General features: G+C 66.9%; 1 long non-coding RNA gene across 1 annotated transcript; it reads left to right on the top strand.

The window, feature by feature from the left end:
* The first annotated feature begins 534 nt into the window (after positions 1-534).
* LOC120764313 (uncharacterized) lies at positions 535-1568 on the top strand. The gene is made up of 3 exons (XR_005704203.2): positions 535-578; positions 1339-1359; positions 1448-1568. It is a non-coding gene; the product is annotated as an uncharacterized LOC120764313 (long non-coding RNA).
* Positions 1569-4038: the final 2470 nt, after the last annotated feature.

The following is a 4038-nucleotide window of genomic DNA, read 5'->3' as shown; positions in this document are numbered from 1 at the left end:
CCCATCCTTCACTCCCCACATTCCCTGATTGCCCCAGTCCTGGGAACAGCCTGTCCCTCCCCGTGCCGCCCCCCCAATGCGCCACCAACGCGTGGAGACGGGACGTGACCTCGCTTCCTTCCCCTTTGGCCGAGGAGCTGCCACCTATATTCCCCTGGGACCCTCATCCGTGGTCTCCCCCCACCCAATGGGACCCACATTCCCCAGGATCCCCATCCCCTGGGTCTCCCCTTCCTCAGGCGCCCCACTCCCATGGCACCCCCATTCCCCAGGGACCCTATCCCTGGGCCCCCCTGCTCCTCTGGAAATCTCTCCTTAGCTCCCCACATCCCTGGAGCCGCCAGATCCCGGGAGCCCCGTGTCCCACCAGCCCCACCCTGTCCCAGAGAGTCCCCCCACATCCCCAGCCTGCCCCCCAATGCACCACCAACACATGGGAACGAGATGTGACCTCACTTCCTTCCCCTTTGGCCGAGGAGCTGCCACCCAGGGGACCGGTGGCCACAGCAGCGAGTGACAGCCAGTCCACATGGCCGGGGACACGGGGATGGCCGGGAAGGTGGCACTGCTCCTGTGGGGTGAGTGCCCCGGGCATGGGTCTGGCACCCCTGGGATGGGCCCTGGTGGGGCAGAGAGTGGTGGGGAGGGGGCCCAGGGGGGCTGTGGGGTCCCCTGAGGTCCCCAAGGCCAGCAGAGCCGGTGCATGGGCATGGAGTGAGTGTGACCAGAGTCATGGGGTGGCTGTGGGGACAGGAGTGTGGCAGCTGGGATGTGGGAATGAGACGCAGGGAGAGCAGTGCAGGGAAGGGGTTGTGAGAAACGGAATGTGGGGACAGGAGTGTGGGAACAGGAATAGGGGATAGGGATGTGGGAACAAGGATGAGGCGACAGGCACCTTGGAGACTGGGGACATGCAGGGACAGGGACAGGTGGACCTGCAGCATGCAGACAGGCCGTGGGGACAGGTGCCATGGGAATGGGATCATGGGCACAGGGCCGTGGGGATGTGGCTGTAGGGACAGGTGCCATGGGGCTGGTGGAGATGACCTGTGCCAGCACTGAGGGTCTGTGGTGGCACCACGTCCTGCCTCCACCCAGGGCGGCCACACTGTCCCCATGCCCAGGGAATCCGTTCCCAACAGATGTGGCTGTGGGCAGCTGTGACACAAACACGTCCCCTGGCCTCTCCAGACCTGTTGGGAACAATCCCCGAGCAATTTCATGAGAGAATCAGTGTCCCAAAGGGAACACTTTGGGGACGACTCCCACACCCTGCCCCCGCGTGCCGCTGTCCCCGCGGTGCCACCCCCACCCAGCCCTGTCCCTTCTCCCTTCCAGCCCAGACCCTCGGCCTCGCTGGTGAGTCCTCGGCAGATGCCCTGTCCCCAGCCCGCTGTCCCCAGCCCCGCGGTGGCCCTGGCAGGCTGGTGTCCCCTGTCACCCGCAGGAGCCCAGAGCACCCAGCTCCTGGTGGAGCCCCCCTGGACACCGGCGGTGCTGTGGGACCGGGTGACACTGACCTGCCAGGGCTCGGGGACAGCCGGTGCCACCACCTGGTACAAGGACGGGCAGCGCTTGGGGCAGGAGGGACGCGACCGCATCACTGTCACCGAGAGGGGCACCTACAGGTGTGACAGACCCGGCACCGGGCTCAGCCCCCCCGTGCTTGTTACGAATGGTGAGAGTTCTTTGTGCCCCCACCCTGGCACCTGCGGGAGCCCCGAGAGCTCTGGGTGAGCTCGGCTCCACGCGTCACACCCCTCTGGTGTGACCAGAGCCCGTCCCCTGCCCTCGGGGACATCCCAGAGCATCACTGGAGCATCCCCCGTACGCACCAGTGCGTCCCAGTGCGACGAGACCACCCTGTCGCAATGGGGGACCCCTGGTTCCTCCCGCTGCTATCGGGACCCTCCCGTGCCACAGCCAGCCCAGTGCTGCAGGTGCCGCTGTGGCCGCTGCTGGAGGGGGACACGGCGACACTGCGCTGCCGGGGCTCGGGGGACAAGTCTGTCACCGGGGTGACATTCTACCATGGGGACGAGGAGGTGAGGAGGATGTCCCTCCGTGGGACCGAGCAGTCCCTGTCCCTGTCCCCGCTGCAGCTGCACCACCGCGGCCGCTACCGCTGCGGGGGCTCGGTGAGCTCCTGGGGGCTACAGAAGTGGAAGGAGTCACAGCCGGTGACAGTGACAGTGCGCGGTGAGCACCCCACACCCCCACAGCCCCACACCCCCACAGCCCCTCCGCAGCCACCGGGGGTCACAAATCCCCCTCCCCATCTCCTTCCCAGAGCTCTTCACCGTGCCGGTGCTGGAGGGTCCCCCCGAGATCACCGAGGGGTCCCCTCTCAATCTCAGCTGCCTCAGCACCCCCAGCCCCCTGCGGCCCCGAGCCCCCCTCCTGCACCTCTTCTACCGGGACGGGCAGAGGGTGGGGGGCCCGCAGGAGTCCCCGCAGCTCCGGGTGCCCGCCGTGGGGGTCTCCGACACGGGGAGTTACTGGTGCCAGGTGCGCTCCGAGAGCGGAACCGTGCGGAAGAACAGCAGCAATGTCCACGTCACGGTGCGCAGTGAGTGCGGGGATGGGCACGGGGACCCCCAACAGCCCCCTCGGGTCCCCTGCCTGGGGACCCCCAACCCTTCCCTGACACCCTCCTCAGGTCCCTCATTCATTCCCGCACCCCTCCCCGGGTGTCCACATGCTCCCCCCACATCTCTCCCTGGCATCCCACACCCTTTTCCAGCTCCCTGCTCCATTTTCTGCTCTCCTTTCGCTACCTGGGTCCTTCAAACCTCGCTTCCCGCACCCCTCTCTGAGGAGCCTCTTTCTCTCCTCTGGTCCCCGTTGTCCCTCCCCTGGCCTCAGCCCCGTCCGTGTCCCCGCAGTGCCCGTGGCCAATGCCACCATCACCCCCGGTCCCCCGGCGCTGCGGGTGCGCGCAGGTGAGCCCGTGACCCTGCGCTGCTCGGTGCAGGTGGGCTCGGCCCCTGTCACCTTCACCTGGCTGCGCGACGGGCAGGAGGTGGCCCGGGGTCCCCTCCTGGAGCTCGGGGACACCGAGAGGCGACATTCGGGCACCTACCAGTGCGTGGCCACCAACCAGCTGGGACGGGACGGGCACCGCGTGTTCCGGGCGCTCAGCGCCGAGCTGGCCCTGGAGGTGACCCCCGACTCACCCTGGATCACAGGTGGGGTCACACGGGGTCACGGGGGTGTTCAGGACCCCCGGGGCTCAGGGTGACCCCGATGTGTCCCCCTCTGTCCCCGCAGTGGCTGTGAATGTGGGCAGGACCCTCCTGTTCCTGCTGCTGCTCCCGGCTGTCATCGGGGGCTGTCACTGGTGGCACCGCCGGGGTGGGTGACAATGGGGGGGGATGAGGCCCCACAAGAAGTGGGGGGAAGCCCCACAGACAGGGGGTCCCATTGGGGAATCACTCAAAGCTCCTGAGCTGGGGGGAAGCTGAACCCCCAGCGACCTTTGCTTGGGGTGCTCACAGGCTTGGGGACATTTCGGAGGGTCCTGGGGTCTCTCAGAAGGGTCCTTGAGGAATATTGGGGTGTCACTGGGAGCTCCTGGGGGCTTTAGGGAGGTGCTGGAGAGTCCTGCAGGGATGTTGAGAGATCTTCAGGGATCCTGAAGGAGTTTGGAGGGTTCCTTGCATTCCGTCCTCGGGGTTCTTGGGGGTTTGAGGGGTGCTCAGGGGCCCTGTGAAGAATCAGGGGTCCCAGGGTGGTTCAGGGGTCCTGGGAGGGGGGGTTTTGGAGTTCCTGGGTGTCTCAGGTGCTCTGGGGCTCCTCGGGGGTGGTTTGGGGTGCGGCGGGCTTGGACGTCCGGTAGGAATCGGTGCCTGATGGGGGCTCAGGTGTCCAAGGAGCGTTTAAAGTTCCCAGGTGGGGTTGGGGGCCCAGGGGACCCCACGATCACCCCCTCCCCTTTTTCTTGCAGCTGCCAGGAAATCCCAGCACAGGTGAGTGGGGGGGGGTTCCAGCCATCTCTTTTCCTTTCCCCCCCACTCCCCAAACCCCCCTCCCACACCC

This window comes from Hirundo rustica, chromosome 29 (genome assembly GCF_015227805.2).
Source record: "Hirundo rustica isolate bHirRus1 chromosome 29, bHirRus1.pri.v3, whole genome shotgun sequence".
Classification (NCBI taxonomy): domain Eukaryota; kingdom Metazoa; phylum Chordata; class Aves; order Passeriformes; family Hirundinidae; genus Hirundo; species Hirundo rustica.
Note: the sequence above shows the minus strand (reverse complement) of the source record. Positions and strands in the feature narration are given on the sequence as shown.